This window comes from Adiantum capillus-veneris, chromosome 4, assembly GCF_014529385.1.
Source record: "Adiantum capillus-veneris isolate H3 chromosome 4, ASM1452938v2, whole genome shotgun sequence".
NCBI lineage: Eukaryota > Viridiplantae > Streptophyta > Polypodiopsida > Polypodiales > Pteridaceae > Adiantum > Adiantum capillus-veneris.
The window spans coordinates 10231708-10247322 of NC_140934.1; the positions used below are offsets into that span (position 1 = coordinate 10231708).

At 41.2% G+C, this 15615-nt stretch overlaps 1 pseudogene; it reads right to left on the bottom strand.

Annotated features, from left to right (window-relative positions):
• Positions 1-438: 438 nt before the first annotated feature.
• LOC147458692 (uncharacterized) overlaps positions 439-15615 on the bottom strand; it is a 95369-nt pseudogene continuing 80192 nt past the window's right edge.

The window sequence follows — 15615 nt, forward strand, 5'->3', positions numbered from 1 at the left end:
GATCTGACCACAAATTTGATGCCTATGTCCTTCATAGTAGCCTCTATTAGCACACAAACCTATGCCTCACGATCAATATATGCTTGCACCAGCTTCTTCCTTTCAATCAGCACATCTACTACTGGAAGCACATCAATCAGGCTCCCTATCCTTTAGGAACAAATTATGTACTACATGCACATCACCTCTAGCACATGGAAGCCTCGTGCTAACACTAGTAGACCACTAACTCCTCAACTTGGGGTTCAATGCAATCAATCGACCAAAGGTGGTATTAGCTTTTTGACTCTGAACATCACTCACCAAATCATATTGCAAATGACCACACCCCAACTGGTTATATGTTTGCTTAATCTTCTGATGCCGCATTCTCTTGCTTGACTCTGGCTGCTCTAAACCTTCATTCACCTTTCCTTTGCTCTTTGGATCCCTGGGTTCTTATTCAATCTCTATTTCCCTTTTGTCTCTTGCTCTTTTGTTTGCCAAAACATCTACATCCTGCTTATCCATCCCAGTAAAATTGACTCTAGGCACTTCATCATTACCTGGTAGAGCTGGAGGTGTCTGGTTCTCAGCTACCTGCTGCTCACTTTGACCATTAAATTGCACTTTTCCTCTACTTCAACCAAACAACGCGTACATGCAGTCTCTTTCTCTTGATGGATGCGGGCAATCTAGAGCATAGTGACATTATTCTCCGTCGCAGTTATAACATCTACCAGGCAACGGCCTAGCCTTGCCTCTTCTTGCCCTTGGTTGACCTCTATCCATAGCACTCAAATGAATCTCTTTTATCTACTCAGTCAAATCTTGAACAATACATACCCATTGTTGAGTAATTATTGCCACACCTCAATTCTTTTGATTCTCCATAGGAACCTCTTCTCGTGGACTTGGGAATGGACTAAGAGCCATATCTTTGTGCCCCAACGTGCCTTGTTCAATTTTTTCTTGATCTTCTTGCTCTTTGCCCATGCAATTGCAATTGCACCATTGTAATTCTCTGAACTCTTGAAATCCACCTTTTCTTAGACCTTGGGATTCAAACACGCCATGAATTTCTCCAATTTAAAGTACTCATCGTTGGCAAATTGCATGGCAACTGTAAACTCTACCCAACACTCTTCAAACCGGGTAAGAAAAACACCAAATTCTGCATTCACATCCTATCTCAAGGTCTTCAACCTTGCACCCAAATCTACTGGAGACACCTCTTTATGGAAGTCCTTCAGAAAGCGAGTCCGTAGTGCTGGCCATATCAACCTTGGTTCTCCCTCCAAAGCATAAAACCATAGCTTTGCTTTTCCACGCATCAACAGCGAAATTGTTTGCATCTTTCTATCTTTGCTTCGCATATGCAACAACAGCATATATAGCTTGAAATCGGTCATCCGCTCCTCTAGATCCTCTTCTCTGGTGAAAATTGATTTGTAGCTTTGTATTGATGAACTTGGTTTGGAGCTTGTTTGCTTCATCCTCGATCTCTGGTGGGTCTTAATTTATGGCCTCTATTGGTGGCTCTCCTTAATAAGGCTCGAATAGGCCTTTAATGGCCCGTAGGATTCTTGTGTGTAATTTGACTTAGGTGAGCTTTGGGGAAGTTTAGTAAGACCTAACTTTTTTTCTTTTTCTTTAAAGGATAAGGCTCTTTTGTGCTTAATAGCAATAGCCCCTTGTTCCTTTACAGTGAAGGGTAAGGCTCTTTTGTGCCTAGTTGCAGGAGCCTCTTTTGCCTAACTAATACATGGATATAGCATGTTTAATCTTCTAAAAAGATTCATTTTGATCTCGGATATACTCCTTTGCAATGAAGATCTTCCCAAGTACCTTAAGCTACAAGGGACTTTTGGATCTTTCGTCTTTAGCCTCGAAAGGTATTTCCCCCTTAGAAGTATGTTCACATTATTAGAGACATATTGTTGTTAGGGTAAGTAATTCTCCTATTTTGAGCATTGATCTACTTCGAATCACAGGCTTTTAGTAGATCAAGGATCATTAGTTTTGTGATTTCCTTTTGGGCATCTGTTGGAATAGTAGGCTAACATAAGAGGGTTACTCTAGTTCTGATAGAGACTCTATCAGAAATTAGTGGTCATGGTAGGATTTCTATCCGACACAATTAGATGTTGGCAAGCCATGGTCCCTCTATCATACTTCATCTTTTGGTATACCATACATTTTGAAACATACCCTTGTATGTTCTCGTTTCTAGGTAAGCCGATACAAGTATGTTGTTACTCCTAGCAGAGTAAATTCAAATTCCTCTTTGCCTCGCATATGGGAGGAGCATGGGAAGCGAGGAAGATATAGCCTATTGAGGTATGGAAGATAACCATCGTCCAACATGAGTGGTTCTTTTTCTTCCATTTGTAAAGGCTATTATCATATCCCTAAAGCCTAGGTTAGAAGCATATTTAACTATCATAAAAGATAGTTCATTGTAGGTTGCTATTGATAACCTATCTACCCTTGGCCATCGAGAAAGTGCATCGGCTACATGATTGTGCTTGCCAGCAATGTGAGCAATGTAAAAATTAAATTGCAAAAAGAAATTTTCCCACCTCATTTGATTATCAGAGAGCTTGGTTTTCATCATGGATGGAGTCCGCAAGAAGTACTTCCACGTGTCTACGGCATGTAAAACAGCTCGTAGTTCCTTTTGTATATGTCCAACATTCACTCATTGGAGTTGAGTCTTTGAATCTTGTATGCTATGGCATTCCCTTCTTGAAGCAAATTTTTGCTCGAAGGCAATCATCCAAGCATTACATTGGACCTCAAATAGCTTTGAGAGATCATGTAGTGTAAGCATAAGTTGAGAGATAAGTTTCTCTTTGAACTTTTCAAAAGTATTTTGCTCTCTTTGCAGTCCATGTATACTTAACGTTCTTTTTTGTTAAGTCATATATTGGACCTGCTATAAGTATAAATTTTTCGTATGAAGCATCTCTAGTATGCAATCATACCTTTAGAGCTTCGCAACTCATGTAGACTCCTTGGATTAGGCCATCTTTTTAGTACCTCTACCTTTTGTGGATCCATACAGATACCATCTTTAGAGATAATGTGACCTAATTATTGAATCTCTTGAAAAATTCACTTTTATTTTGGTTAGAAGAAAGCCTAATATCTCTCAAAAAATATCAGTTCATGCTATTGCCTTTTGAACTGCTCTTGTGGAGCTTATAAAGCTCAATAAGGAGGCTTATTAGGTAGTGAACTTCATGGTAGAAGCTCCATTGCATGGTCATTGTCCCCTCATTGTGGAGATAGCTCATGGGGGTATCATGAATAAAAACATTTTGGAATCCATTTAGGAATTTAGACAACTCTAATTCCTCTTTATTCTCGTCTTTTTTTTTGTTACTGATTGAAACATTAAATTCATTTACAAGCTTTCTAACAAAAATCATGTATATGAAAATATATATTTTCATTAATGTGTACATCTGTCGCACGTGTCAATGCAAGGGACTTACTGATACACTGTGTGCGAGCCACATGGCTCCAAGCACGGAACAGCCTAAACTAGTAAGTTCAAAGATGACGATGGTGTGTCACCCACCGCTCTATGCTTGTTGTGGTGGAGGATTCCTTGCCGCGAAGAAGAGGGAGACGCCGCTACGCCGCACGCAACCGCCTCACCGCCGTCGTCGCAATGCTCTCTCTCTCTCTCTCTCTCTCTCTCTCTCTCTCTCTCTCTCTCTCTCTCTCTCTCTCTCTCTCTCTCTCTCTCTCTCTCTCTCTCTCTCTCTCTCTCTCTCTCGCATACACACACACACAATGAGATGAAGAAGAAGATGGAGATGGAGCAAGAGCCCTCTTCAATTGCGCAAATGAAAGAATAAGTGAAAGTTAGGTTTAGTTGACTTTTATATGAGCTCGCCCCATTCACACTTGGGCGCCCATGCTTAGCCAACTAATCCCTTGAATGTTCCAGTTAGAGTGCGCCTCTCATTGGCGATCACTCTTACCCTTTTCCTATTGGAACGACAAGCCCGGTACCTGATTCTACCAAATAAATAATACGATGTCCATCTTAGGTAATAGGAATGTGCGTGAGGGTTAACATGTCCCCCTTCCTGATGTAGATTCCGTCCTCGGAAGCTATTGAGTTGAAGCTCGTTCGTCGAGGTGGAAGAGATGAATGTCCTTAGCCTTCTTCAGTCACCGCAAAATCAAACAACATTGGCATAGTAATTGCATTCTCATATACAATTAAAAAGCATATGTAATTGTAGGCAGACAATTTGATTGGTAACAGAATTCTAAACCATTTGTCAGCATTAAATTGCAATATAATCAAACGCATAAACATTTGTAAAGGTAAAAAATTAAACAAGTCTGGGGTCACTAATTTAACGATCGAAAGGCACTAAAGATCGACTATTAATACCATTGGCAAGCTTCTCAATTTTTTGTGGTCAATTAAGTTTTTTAATCGCGAGAGCCAAGTATTTCATGTCCGAGGGCTGACTAGAGGCTATACCTAGAAGACCTTGTAGTTAAACTACGATAAAAGGAATTACTCATAAAATCATTGCCTGACTTATTTCCTTTTCTTTGACCCCCCAAAGTCTTTTCACATTGTTTCAATTTTGATGTGTGTGCTTATTTTGTATGCCTTGGGTTTTTTTCTTTTCAAGGAAAAGCGCCCACACTGGCAACCTCTAGGGCTCTAGTACCATAGGCGATACATGTGATTGAAGTACCAAATCAAGCTGAGATTTCTCTTCCAGCTTAAGATTTTACATTGTGGCACTTTGATTTTTTTTGTTTGTACGTTTTCAGCATTTTAATTTTGTAACTTTGGGGGGTCATATAACATTGTTACCCTTCCCAGGCTCATCACATTAGTAAACTCCCTTTATAATACTTAAGCTAAAGGTCAATAGTGACTAAGCCCTAGTACATTTCACACAATGCTGCCTAAATCGGATTAAGAACCTAAGTAACCATTGATTATTAGGAAGGCATTCCCCATGGTATTAAGAGAAGATTTCTAACGCCTAGCTTGGTCAAACTAGCTTAGTCGGACTACTTGATTTTTAAACCTAGACAAGTGCTTACATTGAATTTAATGTTTGATATTAAGCAAATGTGCTGGATATTATGCTACCAATCACAATTAAAGCAAACAAACATGGATTCATAAAGATAAGGGGCAATGCTCATGGACAAGAAACACATGTTTGTGTTGATGGTCGCGCTTGATTTGAAGTGTGAACAAGAGAAAGATTCCATGAAGGTCCAAATCATAACAACAGCAACACGTTCTTGTAGACACTAGGAAACACAAAGAATACCTCTAGGAGGCACATCAGTGGGAAAAGGTACCAACACTTATTAAACACAATTAAAATACATAAGGAACCCTAACCTAATTATTTGCACTCCCCCTAGAGAGTCAAGGGAATAGGATATTGTAGAGATTGGGGGGAAATCCTAAGGCTAAACCCCTATCCTCGTCGTCGAGAAAAACAAAGTCATCATCCATGAGACCATATGTGCCATCCGTATAATCATGTAAACCTTCTTCATCATCAGAGCCACCAATGTTTACTAAGAAAGTCACTAGACGCCTATAGTCATCTTGGTCAAAGGGATAGGCTTGTGCAATGGGAGAGACGCTCTCTACTAAGTATGGATCAATCGTGGTCAAGAGACGCATCAGCCATTCTAACTCCTCGAAATTCCTCTCACATGCTAGTGTACCTACCAAATCCCATTCACGGGCAAGCACCGAAAAGACCATGTGAAACATTTGTGAAAAGTAACGAGGGTACCTCTCACCCAAGGCAGGAGTGGATAACTCTAGCGTACTAGCCATATCTCTACACGCAAATAGATTATGGTTAGAGTGCAAATATTACAAGGGTCGTATTCTTGTGCATAATGTGTTTTTATGATTTTTTGTTATGGCTCTTGCTCTTTTACTTTTTTATCTTGTTTTTATGAGTATAAGGCTTTATATATACATTCCCTAAGATTGGAGATTGAGAGGTCAGGGAGGAAGGTTGAGAGGGGACTGAGTGAATGATGACTTCAGCAAACACTCCCCCCTTCCTTGGGTAGATCATACCATTTGAAATGTGCTCGTCACCCTTTGAAACCAATTGTTCCATCTAGTACTAGTTGAGGATTTTTGCCTGTAGTTTTCTATTACCTTAGGTGCCTCGTCAAGTTGCAAGGGTGGTAAGGTACTCTCCCAGGATCAAACTTGAAGTGTTTCATCAGGTGATTCTTGAACACTGGGAGGTGTGGATTCCTTTGTAGTTTCATAGAGGTCCACTATTGTAGGTGGAGGCTGCGGAGAAGCTTTTACCTCTATGGATGCATTACATGAGGAGCTAGAAGCTTCATGGGACTTCCCCCTTCCTGATCTAGGTGGAACAAATTGTTCTTTCTTTGGTACCCAAACTAGCTCTGGAGCGGGTGTGTAGCATTTAGTGATTTTTGACCGTCAAAATCGTTTTGGAGCTACAGGATTGGGCGCACAAGGGTCAGGTGTGACAGGTAAGAACACAATCTACGTTTTGGCACCCAGATTTGATTATTTCCTTGATAGTAGTCTTGGGCTTCCAATAGTGGTTTAGGAATCCAACGTCACGTTTCCTTACATTTCTTGGAGCGAGTGGGACATTTCTTACAAGGCTTCTATTTTTTAGCATCAACCATGGTCACTAAAGAAGATTTAGGGACCCACTTGTATGTTTTCTTTGTTATATGAGGATGAGTCTTGACAAAAGATATATGCATTGCTTCTAGCATATTTAAGGGTACGAGTGGTGGAATTTCATCCCCCTCAGGTGTTACCCAGGTCGTCCCCCTGTTTCCCCAAGTGTCTATGGTTGCTGCTAGGTGGACCCAATCCACATTGTCCGACTCAGTCATCCCAGGTGGTACATCCATATAAGAAGAGTCTTCCCTAACATCAGTGCCTGCTTTACACGTGTAACAATACTGCAATGGGGCCGAGTGAATTGTGGTGTCAGATCTATGATCAATTATAAACCTGTTTCCTAGAGGATGTGCTTGGCCAGTTACAAGATCCACTCAAATAACAGAATCTTGGTGTTGGGGTATAAAGCCCAATGTGGTCGCCCAGGTAAGTGGGAGGGCCGCCAGGTATGTACACATATTCTTTTGTAAAAGCCTAATAAGAACTCACTATGCTCTACACATTACACTAGAGCGAGTTCACCATATCGTCGTGCTCTTCTTCTCGCACTCTCTCTCTCTCTCTTGCGTCGCACTTCCGCTCGTACTCCTTCGACTGGTATCAGAGCTCAGATCGAGGCTCGGGGCAGCACTGCAGGAGGCTAGAGTCACCAACTCATATTGGAGTGAAATTCGATAGGCGAAGACACAGCCCCAAATCTCGTGGGAGAACCCGAAGGGCTCGGTGTTGTCAGAATTTCCGACTCTGCAAATTTGGGTTTTTCGGCCTACGATTGCAGGTGCTGAGGATATTGACACTCCCAGAGTGTTGATTTGTGGCTGTCTACACATCAAAGGACGGCTCACAGTTCTTGGAGGCATGTCACATACGACACGGGCGCATCTACACACAGACTGTAGGCGACATCCACTAGTTCATCAGGTAGCTTGTGTTTGCTGCTTGATATTCCAGATTTCATCCTGACATTGCAGGTACTTCCACATGGGATGTATTGTCAGAGATGATGTATTTTTGTTGAGGGTTTGCTGGCTGTGAGTCATGCAGCAAACAACCGCCGCAGCGGTTACAGCATATAGTGGGAAATTTGTGGATGTATGACTTTGTGGGAAGTCTATGTACTGTCAGATTTACTGCAGCCTTTGTTGAGGGTCGAGTGAGGTTTTATTGAGCTCGGGGATTCTCGAATGTTGAGATCCTTTCGGTGATACAGGTCTTGGAGCGATCCCTCGAGCACCCATAGATAGGCAGCTAGGATGTATTGACTGTGAGTTAGACAGTTGGGATTGCATCTTTGCTTTACTGCCGTTGAGGCATTGTCGCAGTCTATGCTTATAGGACAGTGACAGGACAGTGAGAGACAGTGCAGGTGCAGGACAGGTTTACCCGCAGCTTACAGTGTCAGAGAGACAGTGTTTTTTTGAGCTGTTTTTTGGTCTGTTTTTAGTACACCAGAGCCATTTTACAAAGGAGACTCTGCCAAAATTTCTGCAGAATCTGAAGCTTTCTCGGTTCATTTGACAGGTTGATATTGGTTCAGAGGTCAGTTTACAGGGGAAACTCTGCCAAATTTTTCCCAGAAAAGTAAACTACTGTGAAGCGTAGCTATGGCTGGATCACAGGACACTGCTCTTTACAATATCAAGAAGCTGGATGGAACCAATTTCCCATTGTGGAAGAAGCAGATTTGGCACGTGTTGGTACAAAAGAAGCAGATAAAACCTATAAAGCTCAAGGGGATAAAACCAGAAGATATGGACGAAGATGAATGGAGCGAAATGGATGAATTGGCACTTTCTACCATTATGCTGACTTTGGCAGAAAGCGTTTACTTCAATGTAGCAGATGAGATGTCGGCTTATCAAGCATGGTTAAAGCTGAGTGATCTTTATGAGAAGCAGAGTGAAGCTTCACAGGTATACTGGCTTAAGAAGCTTGTTGACTTGAAGATGAAAGAAGGGACACCTATGTCCAATCATCTGAATGAATTCAACACAATCTATAGTCAGTTGTCAGCTCAAGGTGTCAAGTTTGATGAACCTGTTAGAGCTATGTTCCTGTTGATCACATTGCCGGAAAGTTGGGACACTTTTCGCACATCTTTGAGTAATTATGCACCTCCAGATGGTTTGAACATAGCAGGTGTAGAAGGAAGTCTGCTTACTGAAGAAACCAATAGAAAGACAATGGACAAAGGCAAAGGAACAGCCTTAGTTGTCAGGGGAAGGACCAAAGAAAAGTACAAAGGTGGAAAGAGGAATCAGTCTCGTAGCAAGTCCCGCAGTGCTAAAGGCAAGAGTGACATAGAATGCTACCATTGTGGCAAGAAGGGTCACATGAAAAGAGACTGCAGAGAATGGAAAGCAGAAAAAGGCAAAGAGAAAGCTGAAGACCATATCGAGAAGAACAAGTCCTCAGTGAAGATTCAAGAAATAAACGTGACAAACACTGTTGCAGAGGATGACAGTCTAGTGTCAGGAGACATCTACTTCTTGAAGAATACAATGGACTCAGCTCTTCTTACAGCATCTGATGGAAATGCACTGAGTGACTGGATTATAGACTCAGGGGCATCACTTCATGTGTCTCCAAACAAGGAGTGGTTTACCTCTTATGTGACCACTAAAGATCATGTTCGGCTAGGCAATGGGCAGACATGTGAGATCTTAGGTGTTGGAGATGTTCAATTGAAGTTTCAGAATGTCTCTTCTTTCATGCTGAAGAATGTGAGACATGTTCCCGCAATTACAAAGAGCTTGATCAGCACAGGTTTACTTGATGATGCTGGCTACGTCACCACTTTTGGACAAAACATGTGGAAGATATCCAAGGGTTCTATGACAGTAGCACATGGAGTAAAGTCTGGAGGACTTTACATGATTTATGTATCAAATGTCTCTAAAAATGTAATCAATGTAACCGAGCAGCCAAACGTTTCTTTGTGGCATAGCCGGTTAGGACATATGTCCAAGAAGGGAATGGAAATCTTGTCTCGTTCTGGTTATTTTCCTGGCTTTTCATTTAATGATTTTGAATTCTGTGAACATTGTCTGTATGGTAAGCAAACACAGCAGCCACATAAGCATAGAAGCAGTAGAAGAGATACACAGTTGGCACTTGTTCATAGTGATTTGTGTGGACCTATGCCTAACCTATCTCTAGGGGGAGCTTCTTACTTTATGACATTTATAGATGATTACTCGAGGAAAGTATGGGTTTACTTTCTCAAGCACAAGGATGAAGCGTTTAGTGTTTTCAAAACGTTTGTGACACTTGTGGAGAATCAGAGTGGCAAGAAGCTTAAATGCTTATGCACTGACAATGGTGGAGAGTATGTTTCAAAGGCCTTTCAGGACTTTTGTGAGTCAAAAGGTATAAAACGTGAACTTACTGCTCCTTACAATCCTCCTCAAAATGGTGTTGCTGAGAGGATGAATAGGACCATACAAGAGAAGGTCAGAAGTATGTTGTCTAATGCACAGCTGCCAAATGGGTTTTGGGTTGAAGCTGTATCAACAGTTGTTCATCTTGTAAATAGATCTCCTAGCAAGGTTTTGCAGAAGGATTCAGTGCTAGAGATGGTATGGTCAGGCAAAATGCCCTCATACAAGCATCTCAGAGTCTTTGGCTGTGAGGCATATACTCACGTTCCAAAGGAATTTAGGAACAAACTTGAGCCAAAGAGTAGAAAGTGCATCTTTCTAGGCTATGGTAATTCTGGTGAGATGGGGTACAGACTTTGGGATCCCGAATCCAGAAAGGTTGTCCGCAGCAATGATGTTCACTTTAATGAATCCAAATATCATTCTAAACCAGAGAGGGTTGAGGAGATTAGAAGAGTTGTCTTCCAAGAAGATGGACCTGCACGTGCAAGACAAAATGTCAGGGCTCAAGAGGAGCAAGGACAGGATAGAGTGGAACCACAGGTTGTGGCTGAGCCTGAGCCACCTATTGTGCGTAGATCTGGACGTGTCACTTGACCTCCTGATACGTTTTTTCCATCTATGAACTATGTCATGTTGACTGATTGCAATGAGCCTTCATGTTACAAGGAAGCAGTGCAAATGAAGGACTCCAGGAATTGGCAATTGGCCATGCAGTCAGAGATGACAGCTCTGCATAAAAACCAGACATGGAAGCTAGTTAAATTACCACAAGTCAAAAAGGCTCTACCTTGTAAATGGGTTTACATGTATAAGATCACCGCTCATGATAGTCAGCCAAAGTACAAAGCAAGGCTTGTTGCCGTGGCGTCATCAAGGGAAAGATGTGCTAGACTTGGAAAAGTAAAGCTATCTCACTTGTAGGCTCAAATTGCACTGAGATCCCTGGCGAAACAACATATGGGGTATCCATCGTACTTACCTAGGGAGTCTCCATTTGCGATAAGGTTGGTTGTTTAGGGGTGGATGCATGAATAGGTGGCCCGGTTTTAACCTGTTGAAAGTTTCTTTTGGAGGCTTAAAATTTAGGGGGTATGAAACTGGTGTTATGCGCAAGAATTGTTTGAATTAAATAATCGTGTGGAGGATACAAAATCTTAAAAATCATGTGGAGGATTCAAAAACACGTGTGGAGACCACGTCAGAACGAATGTTCAGTAGAATGTTTTCATGACTGTGACTTCTCTGTATCTTTGTGCCTTTCTCCTTCTGCGCCTTTCTCTGCTCACTCTACAGCCCCCTATGCACGCTGCTTATCCTTTGCTATGGATAGCAACCTAAGAAAGAGCCCAAGGAATGCATCCCGACAGGTCTCCCCCACAAAGACCCGACATTCTCCCACGAAGGTATGTCACCTCTCTCTGTCTCTGTCTGTGTTGTGTACAGCGGACCTGTATGTGTAGTAGAGTACTGAGGTGTGGATACATTGAGTAATGAATATGGATTTATTCCTTTAGAGATAGAAGTTACAGCCTCCTCCCAAAATCAGCCGCTTTGTTCACCCCAAGGATGTGGAGGTGCCATTAAAGGCATTCTGCACGATAAAGGAGGATTTTCACAGGGAATATGGGTTAAGTCTTGAGGGGAAAGATGTTAGGAAGTTGACAGATGCAGATGTGCCCAGATCCGACTGGATGAAAGTTTTCACGTGCCTTCCAGTGAAGGAGACAAAAGTGCCGATAAAAACAGCAAGGCCGGATCACTACAAGGCACTCTACCAGCTCTACAAGTAGGTGTACCAATCCAAACCACCAAACTATCTGCTGGGAGTCAAGTTTGCACGCAGATATGTTTATTTTGTATGCACAAGTCCGGTAAAGTGGGCTGAGTTTGCATCTGAGGTGGTGAAGAATGTGACCAATGAAGGTCACTTAGATAGGAAAAGAGAACAATGGAAGTTAGAGACTTCCCAAGTATCCATAGGAACCCCAAGTGGTTCTGCCATCTTCTTAGTAAATACCCCATCCGGAAGTACACCAGTCGGAAGTGGACTTTTTGCGACCACTCAGTCTGCGTTTAGTGTTGAAGTATCCACTTCCTTGCAAGAACTTCTTGTTGAGGTTAGAAAATCTCATGACAATGTATCATCCGAGTGTCAGAAGGCTAAGGATTCAGTGGTCAAATATGTTGTTGATGTGCACCGTTGCAAGGGTTCCCTTGACACCATCCGAATGCACTTCCCTGACGATGCAAATGTACCAACAAGCTTGCTTGACAGCCTCCAAGAAAAATTTGACCAAGCAAAATCCACCCTACAGTAGGCACAGGTATGCTTTTAACTCCATCTGATTGTAGTACAATACCTGCAAAGTACCATACGGTATGATTTTTCATACCGGTAGGATTATATCATATTCGGTAAGGGTAGATGACAATACCGGTAGGATGTTATCCTAACGGTATGATTACATCCTACCGGTATGATTATATCCTACCGGTAGGATGTTATCTTACCGGTAGGATTTAGGATATAATCCTATCGGTATGATAACATCCTACTGGTATGGTTACATCTAACCGGTATGGTTAGATCCAACCGGTTTGATGTTATGCTTCCGGTTTAATGTTATCCTACCGGTATGATGTTACCGGATGTTATCCTACCGGTATGATGTTATACTATCCAGTATAATAACATTATACCGGTGGGATAACATCATACTGGCAGGATGTAATCATACCGGTATGATAACATCATTATACCGATTTTCAAGCATTCATACCGATTTTATACCTATTTGACATTGTCTGATAACAGAGGTCTCTTGCCTACAGGAAGAATTATCCAAATGCTTGGACCGTGAGGAAACCTTTGGTCTCTATGTCACGTTTGTGACAGACATGATTAGTCAATCAATGCTACCTAAAACCATAGTCTTGCCTGCACGAGTTTCAACTCCTGGACATAGTGTTGTTCTCATTGATGTGTGCAATGCTTGTGGTGTAAAAATTCATGATCACAATCACTCAAGCCATGTTGTTCTATTGCCTTGTTCACATGCATACCATGCATTCTGCTATGCTCACTTGGTTGAGAAAGGAAAGTGCATGCTTAAGGATTGCCCCAGAGTTATTTCTGCAGAAGACCAATCCCTTCTAAAGAAGAAGCCAGTTGAACCATGCCCAAAAACAGGTGAGAAAATTGTTTCAATGGGTAATCAGGTGGTTGATTTTTGTCTTCTCTGATGTTTTTTCATAGTCAAGCTGCTTCAGAACTACTTCCGGTAAAGACACAGGGAACGATGCAGTGACGCCTACATACAAGACACCTGTGGAGGTATTTCTTGATGAAAATGTCCCTGGTAATGCTGAGAAACCTGTTTCGGAAACAACAGAAGAAGAACAAAACTTTGAGGTAAAGGAGCAGAGTACGACTAGTGCTGAAGGGAAAACCCAGAATGAGGAAGACGATGTGTTGCCAGACATTCGCATGTGGGTGACAAGATCAAAGACCCCGAGAAAACGAGGCCAACGTGGCAAGAGTAAGTTTTTTCATTGATTATGGCTCTAATAAGTGATCTTTTGGGGTGCTATCAATTAACGAGCAATGAAAAACGAGCGAGGGATAAAAGACGAGCAAAAAACAACAATGGATAAGTAGGCTAGCCATATTTTTATATGATTCTTGAGATTTTTTTCATAACCTATACATGGCCGCCATGTGCAAATTTTATCCTCATACATGAACCCCCAGTGGTGGACAATTTGAAGAAACTCATAATGTATGGAATTTAAGGTTTGTGTATGTATTACATGAGGTTTCTATCTTTGGTACCATAAACATAACCAAACTTGCTCATGCATAAAAAGAATGAACTTTGTTATTCACTATCATAAGCAGAATGAAACTTTGGTATTTACTATCATAAAACAAAATGAAACTTGCTCGTGCTGCCTAAAGAATCATGTTTGTTGTGACACGCTTATATGCCCGTATCCAATGTTTTGTTGGTTGTAAGACCATATACACCCAACAAGAAATCTATTTGAGCCCACTTTTCATTAGTATTAATGTAAAGTCTCTCCTAGTTTGGTGCAAAGTTTGTCTTGTAGAGCCATTCTCCTCTGCACCATATTAATCATGGTCTTCAAACTCCAAGTAACAAAAAGGTCCATCATTGTTTACATGGATGCCTTTTGTAATTCTTGGAGTTTTATATTTTTTTTATTTTGAGTGGATATTAAGAACATTAAAAAGATTTTTACCGAAGGTCGAGAGTTTTGAGATCCCCTATTGGCACCATCCTTGAAAATTTTGTCTTAACTTCTCAAGTTGCAATAAGGAAAGTGAAAAGGATAAAGACATGGTTGAAACTTGTAAAAATCTATGAATGGAATGTTTAAGTATGGTAATTTCAAAATATTTTATTGCAGAGGGAATGTTGATATCTAGTCATGAATATCCTGGCATGTTTTTTAGAAAATATGGCAAGATGGTTAAGACTAAAGAAAGCATGACAAAATTTAAATATGGCTATAAATAAGTGTCCATTGGAGTGAATGCTTGCTTGTACATATTGCTATTCTTTATGATTTGAGTGCCAAAAAATGACTTTTTTTTAAATGTCTTTTTTCTTGATGACTCACCCAAATTCCTTATGCCAACCAAACATGAACTCAATCCTCTGCAAATTGGTTAGGCTAGGTACTTCCTCACATTTGCTCAACTTGAAGTATAAACACTTCTGCACTTCGAGGATGTTAGCAAGTCAAGTACTTTTCATGCGAGTTTTCATGACCTTTGGGTTCTATTGAGTTTAGAACAGAACCCAAAAGCAAAGTATTTTATTCCAATTAGCTCACCAAAAAAAGATTCTTGGTTGGATTTCACGTTCATCTTGAGAAAACAAAGTAAATTTTATATCATATAGTCATGTGAAGAATAACCGATACTTTTTGTAGACTGGGAGAAATTCCTCTGTGTCCCCTCTCACTGGTTCAACAACCATGCTACCACATCAAGTTCAAAACGGGGAAACGGGGTCCTTCCAACTTGCATTTCGAAACGCAACCTAAAAGGGAATGGTGAACACAAAGAGGATGTTGTCAAGACAAAGCCCATCCAACTTGCCTTTTGAAACACAACCTAAATGGGGATGGTGAAGATAAATGGAAAAAGGTGATTTTCATAGTCTACAAATAGGCTTGATCGTTGTAGAACTTGGAGGGGATGCCATTGGTGATAACAAGAACAAAACACGGAGGAGCCACATCTTATCTAGTAGCTACGTTACTCAAACGCCATCACGACATCGGTCATTAGGAAGATTTCATTTGCAAGGATATAAGACTTGTCAAAGGGAGCATTTTGTTAGGAAATAAGACGTAGCTAAATAGATTTTTGAGTAGATTACTTAATGGAGAGAGATAGATTTCACACACGAGATTATAGAGTAGAAAGAGAGAGAGAGAGAGAGTACACATGATATACGTAGTTCACCCAATGTGGGCTACGTCCACGGGAAAGTAGCCACTCAATGGCTTTAGCACTTC